Source organism: Phyllobates terribilis, unplaced genomic scaffold (assembly GCF_046119375.1).
Source record: "Phyllobates terribilis strain yellow unplaced genomic scaffold, ASM4611937v1 Scaffold_338__1_contigs__length_2061084, whole genome shotgun sequence".
In the NCBI taxonomy this organism is placed as follows: Eukaryota; Metazoa; Chordata; class Amphibia; order Anura; family Dendrobatidae; genus Phyllobates; species Phyllobates terribilis.
Genome location: NW_027363098.1, coordinates 767,025 through 792,853, shown reverse-complemented (window position 1 = coordinate 792,853; position 25,829 = coordinate 767,025). Strand labels below are relative to the sequence as shown.

At 43.8% G+C, this 25,829-nt stretch overlaps 1 pseudogene; it reads left to right on the top strand.

Annotated features, from left to right (window-relative positions):
• The window catches only part of LOC141221833 (dynein axonemal heavy chain 12-like), a 63,834-nt pseudogene that overhangs the window by 24,691 nt on the left and 13,314 nt on the right, over positions 1-25,829 (top strand).

Genomic DNA, 25,829 nt, shown 5'->3' with positions numbered 1-25,829 from the left:
CTCCACCTCCTACAAGGTCCCCTCATATGGTGGTTCCCCTGGTCAGTCCAGAGGAGCCTATGCAATTAGGAGGGACATCATTTCGGGGGAGGGGACCGGTGGTGCGCCATAAGACAGGAAGGTGTTTCTTCTGCGGGAGAAAGGGACATTTTATTGGGGGGTGTCCATCCCGTCCCTTGCAGAGTGAAGAGTCGTCGGAAAACTGTTGATCCCAGGTTGTGTGGTGGACGGCAATCTGGGAGTAGGTATTTCGTCCCTAGGTTCGTCTCAGTTTCTCGTACCGGCGGAGGTGGTGGTGGGTACGAGAACTGAGAGGATATCTGTTCTTCTGGATAGTGGGGCCGGGGCTAATCTGGTTGATGCTTGGTTTGCCCGGGTTCAAGGTATGCGATTGAGTGAGTTGGCTAAACCCATCCCCATATTCTCGATCGATGCCAGGCCTCTCGGTCAGGGAAGTTTTTTGCAAGCTGTGCATGACGTAAAACTTCAAGTGGGGGCGATACATAAAGAACTGTTGTCTTGCTACGTGTTGGAGGGTCTTCCCACTCCTATAGTGTTGGGCCTTCCTTGGTTAACTAAGCATAACCCGGTTATTAATTGGCAAACCAGAGAGATAAGCCAATGGAGTAAATTCTGTAATAAAAACTGCATGAACACGGTCATCGGTGCGGTTACTCCTTGGGTCTTACCTCCATTTCTGGCGGACTTTGAGGATGTATTCTCGGAGAAAGGGTGTCAGGAACTACCTCCTCATCGCGAGTATGACTGTTCTGTAAAACTGCTCCCTGAGGCCAAGTTACCTAAAGCTAGGTTGTATAACCTTTCTGGTCCTGAGAGGCAGGCCATGAAGGATTATATTTCAGAAAGTCTGGCTAAGGGGCATATTAGACCTTCATCTTCACCGGTGGCTGCGGGGTTCTTCTTTGTTAAGAAGAAAGATGGAGGCCTACGCCCTTGCCTGGATTTCCGTGAACTTAATCGGATTACGGTCCGAGATCCGTATCCGCTCCCACTTATTCCCGATCTCTTTAATCAGATCGTGGGCGCCAAATGGTTCTCTAAGTTGGATCTCAGGGGGGCGTACAATCTGATTAGGATGAAGGAGGGGGATGAGTGGAAGACGGCGTTTAACACTCCGGAGGGGCATTATGAGAACCTTGTCATGCCATTCGGTCTGACTAATGCCCCGGCGGTGTTCCAACACTTTGTTAATGACATTTTTCGCCGCCTGGTGGGACAGTTTGTTGTCATATATCTGGATGATATCTTAATTTACTCGCCGGATCTGGTGTCTCATCAGGAGCACGTTAGGCAGGTGTTACAGATCTTGCGGGATAATAAACTGTATGCCAAATGGGAAAAGTGTGTGTTCGCCGTACAGGAACTCCAGTTTTTAGGCTTCCTGGTTTCAGCGTCCGGTTTTCGTGTGGACCCTGGGAAAGTGCGGGCAGTTCTTGAGTGGGATCGGCCAGAGAATCTTAAGGCACTACAACGTTTCCTGGGGTTTGCTAATTATTACCGGAAGTTCATTCGTAATTTCTCGTCCATGGTTAAGCCTCTCACAGACATGACTAAAAAGGGGACGGATTTTTCTAGGTGGTCTGACAAGGCTTGTCAAGCATTCTCCTCCTTGAAAAAATGTTTTGCCTCGGCACCCATACTCATTCAACCTGATGCGTCACAGCCATTCATTGTAGAGGTAGACGCTTCCGAGGTAGGGGTGGGAGCAGTATTGTCACAAGGTTCGTCCCCTGGTAAGTGGCATCCGTGCGCCTTTTTCTCTAAAAAATTGTCGTCCGCTGAGAGGAATTACGATGTCGGCAATAGGGAACTCTTGGCCATTAAGTTAGCTTTTGAGGAGTGGCGCCATTTTTTGGAGGGGGCAGTCCATCCGGTCACCGTCATCACCGATCACAAGAACCTGCTATATCTGGAGTCCGCGAAACGTCTGAATCCCAGACAAGCTAGGTGGTCATTGTTTTTTACCAGGTTTAATTTTGTCGTTACATATCGTCCTGGGACAAAAAATGTAAAGGCGGATGCCTTATCTCGTAGTTTCCCTGGGGCCGGGAATACGGACGACCCGATTCCTATCCTTCAGGAGGGGGTGGTGGTTTCGGCAGTATGCTCTGAGCTGGAGGAGGAGGTATTGGAGGCTCAGGGGGACGCCCCTGTTGGACCTCCGGGGAGACTGTTTGTTCCAGATCAGTTGCGACAAAAGGTGATCGAGGCACACCATAACTCAGTTTTTGCAGGACACCCGGGGAGTAGAGCAACTGTGGATCTCCTCTCGCGTCGGTTTTGGTGGCCTAACTTACATAAGGAGGTGGTAACTTTTGTCGCGTCCTGTGGGGTTTGTGCGCGCTCTAAGACCTCACATACCCGTCCGTCTGGGGCCCTCTTACCTTTGAAGATCCCGGAGCGTCCTTGGACTCATCTGTCTATGGACTTTATTACGGACCTCCCTCCGTCTTCGGGTAAAACGGTCATACTCGTTGTAGTGGACAGGTTCAGCAAGATGGCACATTTTATCGCTCTTCCGGCTCTCCCTAATGCTAAAACTCTTGCGCAGGTGTTCATTGGGGAGATTGTGAGGCTTCACGGGGTACCCTCCGAGGTGGTGTCTGATCGGGGGTCTCAGTTTGTGTCCAAGTTCTGGAAGGCGTTTTGTGCACGGCGGGGGATGCATTTGTCGTTCTCATCGGCTTTTCATCCTCAGACCAATGGTCAGACGGAACGTATGAACCAGAGCTTGGAGACATATCTCCGGTGTTTTGTGTCAGAGAACCAGGAGGACTGGGCTTCTTTCTTACCTCTGGCAGAGTTTGCTCTTAATAATAGGCGGAGCGAGTCCACTGGTAAGTCCTCGTTTTTTGGGGCATATGGTTTTCACCCCCAGTTTTGTACTTTCAGTAGGGGGGGCTCTTCGGGGGTTCCTGAGGAGGAACGATTTTCCTCATCACTCGCTTCAGTATGGAGAGGGGTGCTGAAGAATCTGAATACTATGGGGAACCGATACAAACGTATGGCTGATAGGAGGAGAGTGTCTGGTCCGGACCTAAGTGTGAACGATCTGGTATGGTTGTCTACCAGGAATATAAAACTTAAGGTTCCCTCCTGGAAACTGGGTCCCAGGTTCATCGGGCCGTACAGAATCAGTTCTATTATTAATCCGGTGGCATTCTGTCTTGACCTCCCCCCTACGTTTAAAATTCACAACGTGTTCCACAGATCGTTGCTTAAGAGGTATGTGGCGCCGGTGGTACCGTCACCTTTACCTCCCCCTCCAGTGGTGGTCAAGGGTAACTTGGAGTTCCAGGTATCGAGGGTCATCGATTCAGGCTTTAATCACCGATCCCTTCAGTACCTGGTTCATTGGAAAGGGTATGGTCCTGAGGAGAGGATGTGGGTTCCTGCGTCGGATATTAACGCAGACCGATTAGTTCGGGCCTTCCACACGACTCACCCGGATAAACCTGGCCCTGAGGGTCCGGAGGCCCCTCGTAGAAGGGGGGGTACTGTCACGGGTGTGTCGCCACGAAGATCATCACGATTACACAGCCTGACTTCTCGCAGCTGACTTTTTGGTGCTTTGTGTTTTTCGGCAGTGAGGGAGTTAATTCTCTCTCTCTCTGTGCTAGACGAGGTCCAGCCTCGCCCAGCTGCAATCAATGCTGCTGTAGTGAGACTCCTTCAAATGCCTGCTGGTCTGTTAGGGAAGTGTCGGTGAAAGCATTTCATGCAGACTAACAGAGCGGATCGTGGTATTTGGAGTTTCAGAGATAAGTGCATTTGGAGTGTTTTTTCCCTTCCTCGCTTTATCATTTATCTCCTTTCCCGTTGGTGTTCCCTCTGTTGTAGTTGTGTAGTTTTTGTATGCAAGGTGGTTTTGGTTTTTCCCTTGTACTGTCTCGTTCGTCTAAGTACTGTGTGTGGGCATATTATTACTTGTCCCCTTTTGTTGTGATCGGGGTCCTTCTCAGGACTAGATTACTTAGGTGCAGGGATCCTCAGGAGGTAGGGGTTACGCTGGCGGCCTGGACCTCTGTACCTTTAACAGTACCTCCAGGTTGAGGGATTAGTCAGGGCCCCAGCTTAGGGTCAGCTTAGGCCCCCTACCTCCAGTATACAGAGACAGCGTGACAATATGTGTGTGTGTGTATATATGTATACTGTATATGTGTGTGTATATATGTATACTGTATATGTGTGTGTATATATGTATACTGTATATGTGTATACTGTATATGTGTGTATATATGTATACTGTATATATATGTATAGTGTATATGTGTGTATATATGTATACTGTATATGTGTGTATATATGTATACTGTATATATATGTATACTGTATATGTGTGTATATATGTATACTGTATATGTGTGTATATATGTATACTGTATATGGGTGTATATATATGTATACTGTATATGGGTGTATATATATGTATACTGTGTATGTATATGTATACTGTACATGGGTGTATATATATGTATACTGTACATGGGTGTATATATATGTATACTGTATATATGTGTATATATATGTATACTTTATATGGGTGTATATATATGTATACTGTATGTGTGTATATATGTATACTGTATATGTGTGTGTATATATGTATACTGTATATGTGTGTATATATGTATACTGTATATGGGTGTATATATATGTATACTGTATATGGGTGTATATATATGTATACTGTACATGGGTGTATATATATGTATACTGTATATATGTGTATATATATGTATACTTTATATGGGTGTATATATATGTATACTGTATGTGTGTATATATGTATACTGTATATGTGTGTGTATATATGTATACTGTATATGTGTGTGTATATATGTATACTGTATGTGTGTATATATATGTATACTGTACATGGGTGTATATATATGTATACTGTATATATGTTTATATATATGTATACTGTATATATGTGTATATATATGTATACTTTATATGTGTGTGTATATATGTATACTGTATATGTGTGTGTATATATGTATACTGTATATGTGTGTGTATATATGTATACTGTATATATGTGTATATATATGTATACTGTATATATGTGTATATATATGTATACTGTATATATGTGTGTGTATATATATATATCTATACTGGATATGTGTATATAAATATATGTATATTGTATATACAGTACAGACCAAAAGTTTGGACACACCTTCTCATTTAAAGATTTTTCTGTATTTTCATGACTATGAAAATTGTACATTCACACTGAAGACATCAAAACTATGAATTAACACATGTGGAATTATATACTTAACAAAAAAGTGTGAAACAACTGAAAATATGTCTTATATTCTAGGTTCTTCAAAGTAGCCACCTTTTGCTTTGATGACTGCTTTGCACACTCTTGGCATTCTCTTTATGAGTTTAGAGGTAGTCACCAGAAATGATCTTCACTTCACAGGTGTGCCCTGTCAGGTTTAATATGATAAAGTGCTTTATTCTTTGTCAGGTCCAGGGGTCCTGTAGAATGTGAATCCCTGAGGAGCAGCGTATCCTTGGCTTGTGCCAAGACAGAAGAAAAGTTGCTGAACACTTGGTACCCCAAAGTGATCAATCTATTTGCCAATCAAGATGCCCTGCAGTTGATTAAAGTGGATAAATTGGATTCCTTTTATAACTGCGTCTCGACACTTATGTCCAACCAGGTAAAGGCGGCTGCAAGATCCGTGATATATAAGGATTCATGTTCATTATTGTATCTCTGGATCAAACATAGACTCAGAGTGGTATTCCCATCTCATATATTTATGGCACATCCACAGTCTGAGGACGCACATCCGGCTGAAGTATATTGCTGCGCAGGGACATGCCGGGTCCCTGAGCTGCAATGCATGCCGCCAGACAATCAAAGGCCGGTAGCTGATGTCGGCGTGCCAGTCACGAGCGACGCATGGAAGTGACGTCATGCGCTGCCCGTGCCGGCACACTGAGATCAGCTACAGAAGAAGACGCCGCATGTCGTGGGAGCGGAGGAAGGTAAGAAGAATCATTTATTTTTGTTTATTTAATGCATTGGAAAAGAACGACAGAACATTATACCAGGAAAGGGTCAAGGATGGGGAGCATTATACAAGGAAGGGGCTCAGGGTGGGGAGAATTAGACAAGGAAGGGGCCCAGGATGGAGAGCATTATACAAGGAAGGGGCCCAGGATGGGGAGCATTATACAAGGAAAGGGCCCAGGATGGGGGGAATTAGACAAGGAAGGGGCCCAGGATGGGGAGCATTATATAAGGAAGGTGCCCAGGATGGGGGGAATTAGACAAGGAAGGGTCCCAGGATGGGGAGCATTATACAAGGAAGGGGCTCAGGGTGGGGAGCATTAGACAAGGAAGGGGCGCATTATATAAGGAAGGGGCCCAGGATGGGGAGTATTATACAAGGAAAGGGCCCAGGATGGTGGGAATTAGACAAGGAAGGGTACCAGGATGGGGAGCATTATACAAGTAAGTAGCCTAGGATGAGAGGCATTATACAAGGAAGGGTCCCAGGATGGGGAGAATTAGACATGGAAGGGTCCCAAGATGGGGAGCATTATACAAGGAAGTAGCCTAGGATGAGGAGCATTACACAAGGAAGGGGCGCAGGATGGGGAGCATTACAGAAGGAAGGGGCGCAAGATGGAGAGCATTATACAAGGAAGGGGTGCAGGATGGGGAGCATTACACAAGGAAGTGGTGCAGGATGGGGAGCATTATACAAGGAAGGGGCGCATGATGGGGAGCATTATACAAGGAAGGGGTGCAGGATGGGGAGCATTACACAAGGAAGGGGTGCAAGATGGGGAGCATTATACAAGGAAGTAGCCTAGGATGAGGTGCATTACACAAGGAAGGAGCGCAGGATGGGGAGCATTATACAAGGAAGGGGCGCAAGATGGGGAGCATTACACAAGGAAGGGGCGCAGGATGGGGAGCACTATGCAAGGAAGGGGCGCAAGATGGGGAGCACTATACAAGGAAGGGGCGCAGGATGGGGAGCACTATACAAGGAAGGGGCGCATGATGGGGAGCATTATACAAGGAAGGGGCGCATGATGGGGAGCATGTCACAAGGAAGGGGCCAAGGATGGGGAGCATTATACAAGGCAGGTGTTCAGGATGGGGGGCATTGTACAAGGAAGCGGCCCAGGATAGGGAGCATTATACCAGAATGGGGGTCATTATACCATGACATGGGCCAAGATGAAGGACATTAAACCAGGAAGGGCACAAGGATGGAGGTCATTATACCAGAATGGGGCCTAGGATGGGGGACAGGATACCAGGATGGAAGACATTGTTATAGGATGGGGGGCATTGTACCAGGATGGGTGACATTGTTATAGGAAGGGGCCAGGATGGGGGACATTATTACAGTAAGAGGCCCAGGACCAAGGACATTATAACAGGAAAGAGCCCAGGATTGGGACGTTATTGCTGAAAGGGGCTCAGGGTGGGGGCTATTATACACAGAAGGTGGATATTATAACAGGAAGAGGCACTGGATAGGGGATATTATAACAGGAAGGGGCCTAGAATGAGAGACATTATTATAGGATGGGGCTATGATGGGGGAAATTATTACAGGAAACATCCAAGGCAGAGGCGAACACGCGCATCATTATCGGATCTAGAATGCTACAAGGGCCCATACATCTGACCAACATGCTGGTGGGGGCCCAGGTCCAAATTTTGCACATCTACAGGAACATGACATATGACATAACAGTATGTCATATGTTGGGAAGGGTTTAAGCTACAGCACATTACATAGCCTCTTGCAGCTATATCAATGGAAAAATTAAAAAATGTATGGCTTTTTGAAGAAGAGAAGGAAAAAATGCAAAACAAAAAATTACCCGGTCCTGAAGGGATGAAGGAGTTCCCACCCACAGTAAATGTTGTCACGCAGCTTTCTTCTCTTATGGCCCAGTCCATCTCCCTGTTTTCTGCACCACTCTCGTAGTCATGTATTTTTTCTCCTTATAAACACTAATATATACTTGCTGATTTCTCCCCCCACAGGTGAGAGACCTTCTGCAGAAAACTGTAGAAACTTATGTCCGTTTATTTGACCTGATAGACGGGCAATTTTTACCAATCTTCAAAATGCAACTTACATTTGATGACGAGAAAATGGATTTCTATCCAAGCTTCCAGGACGTAGAAGAAGTTGTACTATTTATATTAACTCGGATCTCCAAGCCCCTTCAGGAATCAGGATTTTTTTCAATGCTGACAACTTACTTTTTATAGTAGGTACATGTGTGACTCACAGGTAAAAACTGCAGTAAAAAAAATGGAAATTTGCTGCCACCATTTTGGAATATCACAGCAAAAAAAAAAATATAGTACTGGCTGATTTACAATTGCTATTGGCTGTCACCTAGTATATGAGCGTCCGCAGCAGTATTCTCCGGTGGGCCCCCATGCAGGGATAGGACAACGAGTATATTGACTTTGTAATACACATTGCAAAAATATATGAGAATTATAAGTAGAAGAGTTGGATAGCATGAACACTTTTACAGGCTCGAACTGGCCAACAGGAGAACTGGAGAATCCTCCGGTGGGCCCCCATGAAGGGATGGCTCTCCACTCCAGTCCCCCATTAAAGTGCACCTGTCAGCAGGAGTGTGCTGAGTAAACCACATACACTGTCAGGAGGGCGACATTACACAGAGTAAAATGATACCTTAGTTGATGAAATTCGTCCTGTGGTTCTTGTGTAATCTTTGCTTTCAGTTTGGAAATAATGATATGCTTATGCTCCGGCGCGGCGTGTGGGGGCGCTCTATCTGGTGCTCTGCTTACATATTCATGTGTATGCTCTTATGACAGCTCACTGATCGTCCACTGACCTGCCTCCTATTTTACCTAGCCCCACACTACTAGATGCATTATGTAAAATAGGAAGCAGGTCAGTGAAGAAACAGTAAGGTGTCATAGGAGCATACAGATGAATATGTAAGCAGAGCACCAGATAGAGTGCCCCCCACAGGCCGCCCCAGAGCACGAGCATATCATTATCTCCAAACTGAAAGTAAAGGTTACACAAGAACCACAGGACGGATTTAATCAACTAAGGTATCATTTTAATCAGTGTAGTGGCACCCACCTGGCAATGTATGTATTTTACTGAGCTCAATCCTGCTGACAGGTGCGCTTTAAATGTATAAGTGGTTAACTCTGAATTTTTGGGGTGACAGATGGCCTTTAAGCTCCCTTTAGTGGCCACTGAGGATACACAGCATGGCAGCTTTTATTCCATGTCTATGCTGAGGATATGGAGCTTTGTATGGAGTTTTTGATTTATTTATATCATAATAGGTGGATGTTCAGGGGGTTTATATTAGAGACTTCTGCAGTATTCATGTCACTTTATAGAACGTTCTTCCTTGTCCAGAACATTCAGACGGTGCAGCCGTGGCTTTCTGGTAGTAACACGGTTCAGATCATCGAGGCCAAACTCCCTGATTACATCTTTGATTCTGGCGCGCTGAAGCTGAAGGAGGCCGTCAGCCACAATCTGCACCAGCCATTCAGGCATTTCCAAACCTACGGTAAGCGGGACGTGAATCATTAAAGGGATGGTACATACGGAAAGCTGGACATGAGTCATTAAAGGGATGGTACATATGGTAAGCTGGACGTGAATCATTAAAGGGATGGTACATATGGTAAGCTGGACGTGAGTCATTAAAGGGATGGTACATATGGTAAGCTGGACGTGAATCATTAAAGGGATGGTACATATGGTAAGCGGGACGTGAATCATTAAAGGGATGGTACATACGGAAAGCTGGACATGAGTCATTAAAGGGATGGTACATATGGTAAGCTGGACGTGAATCATTAAAGGGATGGTACATACGGTAAGCTCGACGTGAGTCATTAAAGGGATGGTACATATGGTAAGCTGGAAGTGAGTCATTAAAGGGATGGTACATATGGTAAGCTGGCCGCGAATCATTAAAGGGATGGTACATATGGTAAGCTGGACATGAGTCATTAAAGGGATGGTACATATGGTAAGCTGGACGTGAATCATTAAAGGGATGGTACATACGGTAAGCTCGACGTGAGTCATTAAAGGGATGGTACATACTGTAAGCTGGACGTGAATCATTAAAGGGATGGTACATACTGTAAGCTGGACGTGAGTCATTAAAGGGATGGTACATATGGTAAGCTGCACGTGAATCATTAAAGGGATGGTACATACGGTAAGCTCGACGTGAGTCATTAAAGGGATGGTACATACTGTAAGCTGGACGTGAATCATTATAGGGATGGTACATACAGTAAGTAGAACGTGAGTCTTTAAAGGGATGGTACATACGGTAAGCTGGCCGCGAATCATTAAAGGCATGGTACATACGGTAAGCTGGACATGAGTCATTACAGGAATGGCACATAGGGTAAGCAGGATGTGAGTCATTAAAGGGATGGTACATACGGTAAGCAGGATGTGAATCATTAAAGGGATGGTACATATGATAAGCTGGACATGAGTCATTACAGGGATGGTACATACGTTAAGCAGGATGTGAGTCATTAAAGGGATGGTACATACGGTAAACTGGACATGAATCATTAAAAGGATGGTACATACTGTAAGCTGGACATGAATCATTAAAGGGATGGTGCATACGGCAAGCTGGACATGAGTCATTGCAGGGATGGTACATAAGGTAAGCAGGATGTGAGTCATTAAAGGGATGGTACATACGGTAAGCAGGATGTGAGTCATTAAAGGGATGGTACATACGGTAAGCTAGACGTGAGTCATTAAAGGTATGGTACATATGGTAAGCTGGAAGTGAGTCATTAAAGGGATGGTACATATGGTAAGCTGGCCGCGAATAATTAAAAGGATGGTGCATACAGTAAGCTCGACGTGAATCGTAAGTATTAAAGCGATGGAACATATGGGAAGCTGGACGTGAATCTATGAAAGGGATGGAACAATCACAATCAGAAATCTCCTGCCGGCGCTTGCAGCGTGATCTTCCTGTGGACGCTTTGATCCTGATACCTTTCCAAAAGCCATTGAACCCAGTGTTAGGGGTTCCCAGAGGTGTGATCCTCATCTATCAGACATTATCATGCAGAAATACTATATATCATTGGTCTAATAAGCACTTCAAAGAGGATCTGTCTCTAGATTTCACCATATAAATGTAGATTATCAAATTGATCTCTTAGACCTGATGAAGCCAGAGAACTTGCTTTCATAAATCCATGTCCGATCAGCTGTATAATCCTCTTTGAAAGTTTTCTCCGTCCGACATTAAGATGAGTCTAGATACAACTATAAATTCTGTGTTATATTATTTGATAGTTGAAAGCTTCAGCTGGCTGGTGGATGGTTCAGCCGCGGAGAAAGTAGAAACTTTCTTATCCGAGGAGCACAGTTTGATGAATACACAGAGGTACGTATGTGTGATCATAATGTGTTTTTTTTTTACATATTGGACCTTCTTGCATATTATCTCGAACCGTCATTAAATTAACTCATCCCTGCACAGCAACACTGGCTTTGATGTTTCTAGTAAAAATCGACTGCGTATGCGCCGTTCATCATATGCAAGTTATCTAGGACTAGTCCAGCGGGACGTCACTTCCCACAAACAAATCCGACCTCAGATGCTGAGATCACACCCAAATCATGGCATCTTAGTCTCACCTGGCGAGGTGGATCTTCTAAGCCTCAGGTCCGGGTGGGCACACGGACCCCAGGCGTTGGTGTGGTAAGCAGGAAGGCACATGAGCAGCAGGAATTGGCACTCAGGAATCTTGGGAGCTGCAGGATGGATGTAGCGTAACCCAGTAGGAATGGAAGAAAGTTAACGCAGAAGGTGGAGCACACCAAACAAAAGTCTAAAAACTCAATCCTAAGACCCAGGTGTGTGTCCTAACGGTCCATAAATAGGATTTAGGAGATTATGTCACTGAGCTACACAGGACAACCTGTAAAACCTGACGTGGAGCACAACACGGGACAGCAGACCGAAGTGAAGGAAGCAGAGCTCGGATACCCAAGACAGGTGTATAATACTTAATTTCACATGCCCAATTTGCATTTGACGGCCGGCACATAAAAAGTTTAGTTTTTTAAGGTAGAAACATTTTTGCCAGATATATACCGTGGATGTCAATGCAGGAATTTGGCATGCCTGAAGGACCTGACAGGTTCACTTTACGGGGACCCCCTTTGGTTCGTTTGAAGGGTCCCTTGACAATAAGCTGATCACAGCTGGAGTCGGGTGGACGCAGCAACAAGGACTAAGTTTCAGGAATCATTTTCTTACCATTCCCATTAGAATCAATACTGTCCTAAGTCCTACAGAGCGAGGGGTGCAATGTGTCCGATAATAATTGAGGGTCAAATCAGAAATCTCACTTGTAAACGAGACTGATGTATATTTGTATTCCAGTTTATAGAACAATTTCACACCCTGGCCAGAGATATCATGGGACCCGCACTTACTTCACCATGGTACACCTCGACTGCGATGACTTAAAGCAAGGCCTGGCTGACAAAGCAAAAAGTTTTTCAAATATATTACTAGATAGACTGGTGACAAATCACAGATTGGAGAATGAAGAGTGAGTAAAATCCTGGATTCAAGGAGGTTTCACAATAGAAAAAAATAATCTGTAATGGGCCTCTACCTGCCATGTGCCATTCAGGGGCCCTTGGGGTCGAGGTCAAGTGCTACTTCTGCTCTGATTTCATACAGTGAGTTATAGATGCTGATGCTACAGTAAAAGTTCAGAATCTCACATTACTTTACTTATGATACCATAAAATATCATCACATTCCAGTATATAATATACAGGTGCTTCTCACTAAATTAGAATATCATCAAAAAGTTAATTTATTTCAGTTCTTCAATACAAAAATTGAAACTCCTATATTATATAGTCATTACAGACAGAGTGATCTATTTCACTTGTTTATTTCTGTTAATGTTGATGATTATGGCTTACAGCCAATGAAAACACAAAAGTCATTATCTCAGTAAATTAGAATACTTTATAACAACAGCTTGAAAAATATTTTTAAAATCCAAAATGTCTGATCAGTAAATGCCTCAATACTTGGTCGGGCTCCTTTTGCATCAATTACTGCACCAATGCTGTACGTACGTCCCTGGGTATAATTAGTGAAAAAAATAATATATAGGATTATTCCGATATTTCTTGTGTCCTGGTTAATATGTATTTTTCCATATATAGGTCATGTCATACTAGCTATACTTACCAGTCCCCCTCCAGGTTTCAGTGATGAGATCCCCAACATGATCATGTGATTGCTGCAGCCTATCAGTGACTACGGTGGTAACCTGCTACAGCCAGTGATTGGCTACAGAAATCACATGTCCACATAGAGCAGGAAGAACACAAATCGATGGAGGGAACTGTAGTTGTGGAGCATCAGTATAATTTTATAACCTAAGTTTTTGGAAAAAATATAATTGGTGCAACCCCTGTGATTGTAGATGCTAGATACATTAATACATAGTGAGTTTCATTTTTTTAATTTTAGGAGTGTCAGCGGAGGATGAATTATCTTCTAGATGTTCATTTATTTGTACCTGAAGATATCATCCTGAACTCAACAGTGTTATTGTGGCCAAAAAATATCAACCCAGTGTTTGATGAAAACGACCAGGTATGTGGGCTCATTTCTGAAAATGGGGTCTCGGGTGCCAGCTCCAATGAAGCAGCAGCCCCCTGCAGTGTCCAGGTAATTAAACAGGGGACGCTCAGGGAGCATTTTTTGATAACTGTTCCTTTCTAAAAGCTGATTGAAAACGCCAAGCGTAAAGGAGAGGGCGAGCTTCTGGGGAAAAGAGAGAAGCTTGTGCTGGAACTGGAGAAACTTTTGCGTCGGATGGAAGAATTTGCAGAGTGCTCTGAGCTGGATATGATGCAGCAGGTATGATACTCACAGGCTGTGTTATAGTTTTCCCTCTTCTTATTTTCATTACTTTAAGACTCTTTTCATATTTGTACAGATCCTTTTTACCCCAAAACGCATCATTGTTGTCGTGAATGATAATTTTTTTGTGCAACACAAAAGATCATTTCACCCGACGAACAAGCGTTTGGCCATTCGTCGGTGATTGGCAGCCTATTTATACTGCACAATTATCCTTAAACGAGCGTTCCTGGGAAGTAGTTATAAAATGCTCCCTAACTCTGGTTTGGAGTTGCATTAGGCCTTTTTTATGTTGTTGGTTTTTTTTTTGGGGGGGGGGGGTTCTATCCCTTTTTAAAGGCAAGAATCAAGAATATTGAGACTACAGCCAATAGTGTAACCTGAAGCTTCAATGCAAAATCTCCATTAGGGCCCCCAACTATTGCAGGTCTTTAATAGTAGTGATCTTCTCATATGAGTCAAAGAGACCTTTTGGGCCCCCCTTAGCTCCAGATGCAATTGCAACCCCCTGCACGCACTGTAGTTACGCCCTTGACTGCAGCATTATTTTTGCTATACAAAAAAAACCTATGAAAAAAACATAAACCCGACTGACCACCATTATCAGCCAGAACAGTCTTTATAGAGGCAGTCCCTAGTGCTTAACCTGAAGTGCAGTCAAGCAAAGGCAGGTCAGAGGCAGTCGTCACACCTGAGCACTGACGTATGAAAGCGTCCACTAGGCCTGAAACGCGTTGCGTCCAATAGGCCTGAAACGCATTGCGTCCAATAGGCCTGAAACGCATTGCGTCCAATAGGCCTGAAACGTGTTGCGTCCAATAGGCCTGAAACGATTTGAGTCCAATAGGCCTGAAACGCGTTGCGTCCAATAGGCCTGAAATGCATTGCGTCCAATAGGCCTGAAACGCGTTGTTCCAATAGGCCTGAAATGCGTTGCGTCTAACTCATTTTCTTTAATGGAGGCAGTCCGGTTAACCCTTTACTTATCTGTGTTTATTGTGCCTGGTTTCAGTAAGTGACAGATGTGAGGACTGTACAGAAGCGAATAGCAGATGCAGAGGAGGCGTTGGCTTATATTAACAAAGAAGAAGCACTGTATAAATGGGACCTTACAACATACCCTCAGCTGGATTCTTCAAAGTCAACATCGAACCTTACCAGAAACTTTTTGCACTGATTTACAAATGGCAAAAAACTGAAAAAAAGTATGTGCACCCCATTGGGGAATTCTGAGTTAACTCTTGGCATACCGTTATTTATTAACACCATACGTGATCTGTAGTGGAGAGTAAATGGCGCATTTAAACAAGCTGATGATCATTCCCAATTATCAGCCTGTGTAAATGTGCCAGTAATCACCCGATAAACAAGCAAAACACTAATTCGTCGGGAACGAATCATTTATGGCAGCAAAAATCATCTTTATCTACAGCACTTTGTCCCTTGTAACGTTATAGGGTCAAAGTATATCTAATAACCAATCGTTCTGTCCCCATCACTGTTCTTCGGTCCTGGAAATAACCAAGCGCCAAAAGTCTTGCATATATTACAAGGGGATTATGTGTTATTAAAGGGCTGTCCGGCCTTGGGGCACAAGTCTGCAGTCACTCCATGTGACTGCAGACATGTGAATCCTCACAGCATGTGTACTGTGCGCGTTATAAGGATTCCACTGCATCGGGAGCACAGGCGTGTGACAGCAAGTATGTGATTTGCATACATACGGTCACATCCCAACTAGACATATCCGGCCTTGCTCAATGCAAGCATATTGAGTGGAGCCAGACACGTCTAGTCGGAATGTGGTCAGAAGTATGCAAATCACATACTTGTGGTCACATAACAGCCCGTTCCCGGCACCGGAAAATCCTCGCAGTGGGTGCAATGTGAGAATTTACAAGTCCGCAGTTACATAGACTGTAGACTTGTAACCCAAGGCCGGACAATCCCTTCTGCAAAATAGGAGATAAATGTATGATCGGTAGGGGTGCTCTAACCACAGGGTCCTCCAGTAATCCTGAGGACAGAGGTTCCTAAGTCCACTGTGTGAATGGAGTGATAGTGCGCATGCGTAGCCAGTGCTCCATTCATGGGAGCAGTCATGCGCATGCGTAACCATCACTCCCATAGATGCACACATGCTTCATTCACAAAGCTGTATCTAGGACCACCGCTTTCAAAACTGCTGGGGGCTGCAGCAGTCGGACTCCCAGTGATCAGATATTTATCAACAACCTTGTGGATAGGTGATTAAACATTATTTATGGGACAACCATAGCCATAGATGTAGAAGAGAAAAAAAGCAGAATAAACAGTAATAGATGAGCTAAAAACATGAAATTTATCAAAATATGTCTTGAAAAATCTCACGCTTCCAGGTGGATCGACGGCGCTTTCCTTGACCTGAACGTAGAAAGCATGGAAGCCGAGGTGGACGAATTCTTCCAAGAGGTCTACAAGATGATGAAACTATTTCAGCAGAAGCAGAAGACGTTAGAAGAGGAGAAGAAAAAGGCGGCTCAACACCGGACACTGTCTGAAGATAAGGATTCGGTGGACGAGGAAAAGAAGGAAAGCCGCATAGTTCTCATGTGTTCTGCCATCACCGAGCAAATCAAGGCTTTTAAGGTAGATGCATCAAATAATGGATATATCAGTAATCTGGGCCCGGTTTGCTGGAGCGCGCTGTTACCTCCCAATCCCAGCCAACTTCAGCACAGTGGTTACTATCGAGACAGCAGCGGTGGTCGGTCTCCTAGGCAACGATCTCTAAACAAAAGAAAAGTGTTAATATCTCAAGAACGGCTGCAAATGTCAAGAAGCCGTAAATTGCAAAAGTGCAGGTTTTTACAATATCTATGAAGATGGGAATAACCCTTTAATTCATTTTTGTAGCCGTAATCCCGGGACACTGATTATGATTGACTCCTTTTCAGGAATATATCCCTCTGGTGAACATCCTTTGCAACCCAGGAATCAGAACCCAACATTGGCTCCAGATGTCTGAGATAGTTGGCTCTGAGCTCACTCCGAATTCTGGCACCAGCCTGAGGAAGGTTCTGGAGCTGAGCTTGGATCCGCACTTACACCAGTGTGAACAGATTAGTGCGGCAGCTAGTAAGGTAAGCATCTCTGGCTAATAAATGTGTATCGGTGGTCGAGAATACTATCCTGTTATTGAAATGAATAACAAACAATGGAAAACCGAAAAAAAACTAAAGGAGAATTGAGTTAAAAGAAAGCCGATAGCTGTCAGGGGAAAGTGCTGGAGCTTTTTACATTTTAGAAAGCAGAACATTTAGTTCCCACAAGGAATAAATTGCTGCAAACTGTTTGTCAGGGACTTTTTCCCATCTCGCTGTTTAATTAAGCATGCATGCTCAGCCGAGCAGGGTGTGAATGTGTATTGGGAGAAATAGCTGTCTACCAAATGGGCAGATTCGCCAGTGGCTATCTCAAGAGTGTGACAGTTTCGCCAGTGGCTATCTCAAGAGTGTGACAGTTTCACCAGTGGCTATCTTAAAAGTGTGATGGTTTCGACAGTGGTTATCTCAAGAGTGTCACAGTTTTGCCAGTGGCTACCTCAAGAGTGTGATGGTTTCGACAGTCGCTATCTCAAGAGTGTGACAGTTTTTCCAGTGGCTATCTTAAGAGTGTGATGGTTTCGACAGTGGCTATTTCAAGAGTGTGACAGTTTCGCCTGTGGCTATCTCAAGAGTGTTACAGTTTCGCCAGTGGCTATCTCAAGAGTGTCACAGTTTCTCCAGTGGCTATCTTAAGAGTGTGACAGTTTCTCCAGTGGATTTCTCAAGAGTGTGACAGATTCGCCAGTGGCTATCTCAAGAGTGTGGCAGTTTCGCCAGTGGCTATCTCAAGAGTGTCACAGTTTTGCCAGTGGTTATCTCAAGAGTGTGATGGTTTCGACAGTGGCTATCTCAAGAGTGTGACAGTTTCACCAGTGGATTTCTCAAGAGTGTGACAGATTCGCCAGTGGCTATCTCAAGAGTGTGACAGTTTCTCCAGTGGCTATCTTAAGAGTGTGACAGTTTTGACAGTGGCTATCTTAAGAGTGTGATGATTTCGACAGTGGCTATCTCAAGAGTGTGACAGTTTCGCCTGTGGCTATCTCAAGAGTGTTACAGTTTCGCCAGTGGCTATCTCAAGAGTGTGACAGTTTCGCCTGTGGCTATCTCAAGAGTGTTACAGTTTCGCCAGTGGCTATCTCAAGAGTGTCACAGTTTCTCCAGTGGCTATCTTAAGAGTGTGACAGTTTCTCCAGTGGATTTCTCAAGAGTGTGACAGATTCGCCAGTGGCTATCTCAAGAGTGTCACAGTTACTCCAGTGGCTATCTTAAGAGTGTCACAGTTTCTCCAGTGGCTATCTCAAGAGTGTCACAATTTCTCCAGTGGCTATCTCAAGAGTGTCACAGTTTCTCCAGTGGCTATCTTAAGAGTGTGACAGTTTCTCCAGTGGCTATTTTAAGAGTGTGACAGTTTCTCCAGTGGATTTCTCAAGAGTGTGACAGATTCGCCAGTGGCTATCTCAAGAGTGTCACAGTTTCTCCAGTGGCTATCTTAAGAGTGTCACAGTTTCTCCAGTGGCTATCTCAAGAGTGTCACAATTTCTCCAATGGCTATCTCAAGAGTGTCACAGTTTCTCCAGTGGCTATCTTAAGAGTGTGACAGTTTCTCCAGTGGATTTCTCAAGAGTGTGACAGATTCGCCAGTGGCTATCTCAAGAGTGTGGCAGTTTCGCCAGTGGCTATCTCAAGAGTGTCACAGTTTTGCCAGTGGCTATCTCAAGAGTGTGATGGTTTCGACAGTGGCTATCTCAAGAGTGTGACAGTTTCACCAGTGGATTTCTCAAGAGTGTGACAGATTCGCCAGTGGCTATCTCAAGAGTGTGACAGTTTCTCCAGCGGCTATCTTAAGAGTGTGACAGTTTTGCCAGTGGCTATCTCCAGAGTGTGATGGTTTCGACAGTGGCTATCTCCAGAGTGTGACAGTTTTGCCAGTGGCTATCTCAAAAGTGTGACAGTTTTGCCAGTGGCTATCTCAAGAGTGTGACAGTTTTGCCAGTGGCTATCTCAAGAGTGTGATGGTTTCGACAGTGGCTATCTCAAGAGTGTGATAGTTTCGCCAGTGGCTATCTCAAGAGTGTTACAGTTTCGCCAGTGGCTATCTGAACAGTGTGACAGTTTCTCCAGTGGCTATCTCAAGAGTGTGACGGTATTGCCAGTGGCTATCTCAAGAGTGTAACAGTTTCACCAGTGGATTTTTTGCCAGTGGCTGACTCAAGAGTGTGACAGTTTCACCAGTGGCTATCTCAAGGGTATAACAGTTTCACCAGTGGATTTTCTCAAGAGTATGACAGTTTCACCAGTGGCATTCTCAAGAGTGTGACGGTTTTGCCAGTGGCTATCTCAAGAGTGTGACGGTTTTGCCAGTGGCTATCTCAAGAGTGTGATGGTTTAAACAGTGGCTATCTCAAGAGTGTGGCAGTTTCGCCAGTGGCTATCTGAAGAGTGTGGCAGTTTCGCCAGTGGCTATCTCAAGAATGTGGCAGTTTTGCCACCGGCTATCTCAAGAGTGTGACAGTTTTGCCAGTGGCTATCTCAAGAGTGTGACAGTTTCACCAGTGGCTATCTCAAGGGTATAACAGTTTCACCAGTGGATTTTTTGCCAGTGGCTATCTCAAGAGTGTGACAGTTTCGCCAGTGGCTATCTTAAGAGTGTGACAGTTTCGCCAGTAGCTATCTTAAGAGTGTAACAGTTTTGCCAGTGGCCATCTCGAGTGTGACAGTTTCGCCAGTGGCTCTCTCAAGGGTATAACAGTTTCACCTGTGGCTATCTCAAGGGTATAAAAGTTTCACCAGTGGCTATCTCAAGGGTATAACAGTTTCACCAGTGGATTTCTCAAGAGTATGACAGTTTCACCAGTGGATTTCTCAAGAGTGTAGCAGTTTCACCAGTTGCTATCTCAATAGTGCGACCAGATCAACTCTTTTTACAGTATGAAACTGGTCACTTACCCACTTACTTTAGATATATTGGCCGAACCTACATTTTTGACAGAACTAACCATCCAATGTGCATGGGGTTGAGATGGGGGAATGACGATCACAAATGTGGAGGTGATAACTTGAATTTCAACTGTCTGTTTGGCAAATAGTCCAGTTAGCAGAGACTGACATCCGCTTACTCTCCTCTTCATGTACAGGACATATGCACGCTGAGGTCAGATAGGCATGCATGTATATTTTGAGAGATGGGGTGGAATAGATAGCTGTTGGGTATCCTTAATGACCAACCTAAAGCTCAACCTAAAAGTCAACTTGATCAGCCAACAATCTAATGTGAATGAAGGCCGTCTCGCTATCCCCTGTTGGCAAATGTCGGAACAAAGAGGAATCTGCTACTAGTGAAAAGTTTCTGTGTTTTCTTATTAGGAGTTTTCCCTGTAGAAGGCGATGCATACCATGGAAGAAATGTGGGACTCCATATCCTATAATACCAGTCCCTATCGAGAATCTGGCGTTTCTATTCTATCAGCAGTGGATGAAATCCAAACCACTCTGGATGACCAAATTGTGAAGACTCAGACAATGAGGGGATCGCCTTTCATCAAGCCCTATGAGAAAGAAATCAAGGTATAAAATATTCACTTGCTTATTAGCAGAAGATAAGGTTTCATTAGGATCTCCGAGGCTAAAGTTACATGCGGCTCCAGCTTACATGTAAAGGGGATGGTATCAAGGAGTCTCACCAAACTTTCCCTACAAATGTCCAACAATTCAGAATTCATATCCATTGAAAATTTATCTTCTAAAATGATAGCATTTTTTTTCTATCAATTTCATTTTATGTGTAATTAACTTTTTGCTCTCCTCCTTTAAGCAATGGGAGGAACGACTGATAAGGATCCAGGAAACCATTGATGAATGGCTGAAGGTGCAGGCCAAGTGGCTTTATCTAGACCCCATATTCTCTTCTGAGGACATCATGCAGCAAAGCCTGAAGAAGGACGCTTATTCCAGACTGTGGACAGAAACTGGAGAGAGATCATGAAACATTGCGTTAAAGACCCGAAGGTAAATGGATGCTTCATGGTGGACTGATACAAGAAAGCATGGTCATCTTGCATCCAGGATTGATGTTTTCCAAGAGTCCGTGTCCTGATGCTTCCATCACAAGGATTCCGGGTTATGGGGCTCCGCACTGCCTGGACTCCAGCCTCCCGCATCTTCTATTTTCTATCCAAATAGGTTCTCATTTTTTTTTCAATATGAACTATTGGCACAATAGTGAATGAATGTGACCTTTTTTCAGTCTCTATAACTATATAATGGAATCTTACTTATGGGCTATCTACTTTGTTTTAGGTTTTAAGCGCCACTTCTCTGACCGGACTTCTGGAAAAACTTCAGGACAGCAATGTGCTTCTGGATAAAATCATGAAAGGGCTGAATGCCTATCTGGAGAAGAAGAGGCTTTTTTCCCACGGTATAGTCCTTTCACTTGTTGCAATGATTCTATATACTACTTAAAGAAATTTTTTTTTCTTATTTAAACGCATTGAAATCATTTTTGTAATTGGATTTCATTAATAATTTTGCACTGTTTGCCTTCTATTGGCTCTGTGTTGCGCTGGCTATTGGACTTATTTGTAATCTGTCTTTTTTCAGCTCCTCTTAGCCGATTTATGACCACAGATCACATCAAAGCTGAATGTGCAGGAAACAAAAAGCCTAACGGTGCAACATTTTTAATGAAACTGAATTGTCGCAAATACTCGCAAATAAATGGGTATTCCCATCTCCAAGATCCTATCCCAATATGTAGTAGGCGTAGTAATAATAATAATATTAGCAAATACCTCCAGTTAGAAATGTAGTATAGTTCTTCTGATTCGCTATGTCGCTTTCCCCATGTGCAGGGCATTGCAGTAGCTTCGGTATCCATGGTTACGACCACTCATATAGTGACAGTTATTTGCTAGTGGTCGTAACCTAAGCTACTGCAATGCACTGCACATGGGGTAAGCGACAAAGCAAATCAGAAGAACTGTACTACACTTCTAATTGGAGCTATTTGCTAATATTATTATTATTATGCCTATTACATATTGGGGTAGAATCCTGGAGATGGGAATACCCATTTCAGTTAAGAAAAAAAAGTTCCCAAAGCTGGATAGCCCCTTTAAGCTAGCCATACGCATGAGATATGAGATACCCGTGGTCTGAATGGTTATTTGGCTATTTCTCCTGACTCCCACATATTCTGCTGAACAGTCATGTGTTTTTAATGGGGAGAGAGGAGAAAGTCGGTACTGGACACCTCCGGCAGCGGGTTATCTCCCCTGAGAACCAAAAGACCGGGTATTGAAATCCCATCTGCCCGATCCTTCTGGCCCTGACATCCTCTATCGGGGGAGAGTCAGGAGACCCCCATACACATCAGTGGGTAGGCCGGTCCTGCTGCAATCGTCAGGTTTAAACTATTTTAATCCAATGTGTATGGGGACTGAATCTTTACTTTAAAGCTTTGCTTTTCTATTTTCTCACATAGACACTAATACAAATGGCGCCTGACCCAATACTTTAATGACATTTTTATCATATTGTGCATTTTCGCTTTAGCTTTTTCTTCCTGTCCAACGACGAAATGCTAGAAATTCTCTGAGACTAAAGATCCTCTGCGGGTCCAACCACATCTAAAGAAGGGCTTTGAAGGCATCGCAAAGCTGGAGTTCCTTCCTAACCTGGACATCAAAGCCATGTACAGCACCGAGGGGGAACGCGTAGAGCTCATCCAGACCATCTCCACCTCCGAGGCTCGGGGGGCCGTGGAGAAGTGGCTCATCCAAGGGGAAGATGTCATGTTAAGGAGCGTGCATGATGTTATTGCTCGGTCACGAATGGTACGGATCTACCTACAGACCAAAAGCATTAATTGGAACTAATCTAGTACTTTTATATTTGTATAAGATTATTTGGCAGCAGTGAATGATTTGTGGATGATGTATCTCTTGCTATAGAGCCAGGTAGCAGATCTTCTACCTGCAATCGGTAGAAATGAATTTGCTGGATAATACTAGTAAGGTTGTCCCTCTCTAAAATGCTTCTGTCAACGTAATTTAACTTTGTTTTTTAAAAGGCATACCCCGAGACTGCAAGAAAAGACTGGGTGAGGGAATGGCCGGGACAGGTCGTGCTCTGTGTGTCTCAGATGTTCTGGACAAGTGAAGTGCATGAAGCTATCGGCAGTGGCCCAGAGGTACGGCATAAGCTCCTTTACTGATCAAGGTGGCTTCACTATAAAGTCATGGCTGGAAGTGTTGGCACCCTTGAAGTATTTTTCCATAAAATTATTGCAATTGCATGTGTATTTTTTGTTATACACATGTTTATTTCCTTTGTGTGTATTGGAACAACACAAAAAAACAGAGAAAAAAGGCAAATTGGATATAATTTCACACAAAACCCCAAAAATGGGCCAGACAAAATTGTTGGCATCTTTCCAAAATTGTGGGTAAACAATTTTGTTTCAAGCATGTGATGCTCGTTCAAACTCACCTGTGGCAAGTAAAAGGTGTGGGCAATATGAAAATCAAACCTGAAACCCGATACAAAGGGGAAAAGTTGACTCAATCTTTGCATTGTTACGTGCCACACTAAGTAGGGAGAACAGAAAGAGGAAAAGAGAACTGTCTGAGGACTTGAGAACCAAAATTGTTGACCAATATCTTCTTTTTGTGTTCCAATACACACAAATTAAATGAACATGTGAACAACAAAACATGTGTAATTGTAATAATTTTCTGGGAGAAATACATATATATACATTCATAGACAGACTTCATGTGTTCTCCTGCTAATAGATTGTCATATCCAGGGACGCAGCTTATAGGAGTTTCCAGGGGCGGATATACCATTGGTGCAACAGAGGTAAGGGGACCCACATTCACATCAAAAGATGCAAGTAGCTTCTTTCACAGTATGTTATTAGACTGCAAAGAGCCCATGTACTGTTCTTGCCCAGGGGTCTTCTCCTGGGGGTTGCAGTTGTTCAGCGGCTCAATATCTTGAAGGTACCCAAAAGGCTCCATAGTATTTGATAGTTGGGATTTTGCATTGATTCATGCATCTTGTCTAGAGATGAGCAACTAAATTTGCAGGACCTTGGTCTAAGAGAGCAGGTTAGTAGTCTGCGGCTGTTGGATGGGAGCCTTGCTAACCGCCTCTTACATGCCGGCATCCCTGGCTCCTCTTTTGATTAGCCGGCCAGGCGTGATGTCATTTGTGCCTCACACCACAACTATGACATCGACATCAAAAGAGGAGCCGGAGATGCTGTTTCATGGAGCTCCGGTCCTGCGGCCGTGGAATACTGACCCGACTGTTGGACCAGAGTCCTGCAAATCCATTCGCTCATCTTTACTCGCGTCATATCTACCAATAAGGGAAGACATTGTATGGGATTTCCCATAATACCAGCATAAAATGAATCCATCTGCATTGAGTTTTCCATGCTGTTTGTGGCAGGGTTTTATAGAGGTACATCTGGGTATTTGGAGCTCTGGGTTCAATCCAGATCTCCAACTTCTATAAAGATATGTTGTAAAATTGTTGTGTACATTAAAAAGTGCCTGCATATTGTGGAGTTCTCAATCTAGTCTGCAGCTTATAATCTGTATAGATTTCAGCCCCCTTGCAATATGTATGTTCTATGAATGTTTCTGCAGATGATTTCACCGTTACATCCTTCTTGTAGGGCCTGAAAAACTCCTATGATAATCTGCAGCTCCAGCTAAATGATATTGTGGAGCTTGTGCGAGGAGGCAAATTGTCCCAGCAGACTCGCACCACATTGGGGGCTCTCGTCACCATAGAGGGGCACGCTCGTGACGTGGTCATGGAAATGATCCAAACAGGTTTGTGCAAACATCATGGCTGGCACCAAACTTTCCAATACCATGTTCTATTTATTATACACTACATGGAGAAAGGTATTGTGCCCCCTCCACATTACACCTACAGGGGCTTTTATGGCCTCCTATTCTAAATCCATATACAGGATGTTAATATGGAGTCCGTCCCTCTACAGATATCACAGCTCAATATGCAGAGCACCTTCATACATTTCACCCCATTCCTATGTTCTTTCCATATCTATGTTATATTCCCCCCTCTTTTCTTTGAGTTTTCATAGGACACAATTGATCTTGTCACAGTAAAGCAATCTTGGGGTGTACTTACAATGACGTCTATGGGGCAGTAGTCATTTCTGCATATTGAGATGGTGGTCCCTATATAGGAATGTTTTGGCATCTGTATGTGTCGGCATCCCCTGTATATGACTCATTGCCACAATTGATATTCTTTATAGTCAGTGTTTTGGATGGCCTAGGTGCAGTTTGTAATATTTTCTATCAATGGTGTGTGTGCCCTCCTCTGTGCAGTGTCCTTCCATAACCATGGATGTACTAATAAAGGGTTTTTATTCCAATTCCTTTAATGACCTTTTGTTCGGTTTCTTTGTAGGTATTATGTAATTCTCTGAATGGTCAGCCATTCTAAGCCTGAGCAGACATATGGCAATGTAATTGATGTGTGACTGACATTGTTCTTCCCTATGTTGCGGTGACATATTTATGCTGCCATTGTGCAGTATTTGTTCTTATTAATCATCCTAAAGGTGTTTAGTGGGGTTGAGGTTGAGAACGTGCGTGAAACAGTTCTGCTCTTCTATTCCCTTAGGGTTGGAAGCTACAATTGTTTAAAATGTCTTGTGCTGAAGCATTAAGATATCTTTTCACTGGAGCTAAGGGGCCTAGA